The sequence below is a fragment of the Corvus brachyrhynchos genome, unplaced genomic scaffold, assembly GCF_000691975.1.
Source record: "Corvus brachyrhynchos isolate BGI_N302 unplaced genomic scaffold, ASM69197v1 scaffold193, whole genome shotgun sequence".
NCBI lineage: Eukaryota > Metazoa > Chordata > Aves > Passeriformes > Corvidae > Corvus > Corvus brachyrhynchos.
Genome location: NW_008237087.1, coordinates 1 through 213, shown reverse-complemented (window position 1 = coordinate 213; position 213 = coordinate 1).

Genomic DNA, 213 nt, shown 5'->3' with positions numbered 1-213 from the left:
TTTTTCTATCAGATAAACCTCAGAAACTTTTTATTTTATTTTATTTTTTTGCTTTGAACGAAGAGGTGATTTGAATTCTATTTGAACTGACTTTATATTACGCATAAATATTTATATTTTATCTAAATAACTGCGCTGTAAACGGACTTTTTTTGTGGGTTTTAAGTCACGTTTCGGATCCGTCAGGTTGTTTTTTTGGGTTTATTTTCGAGG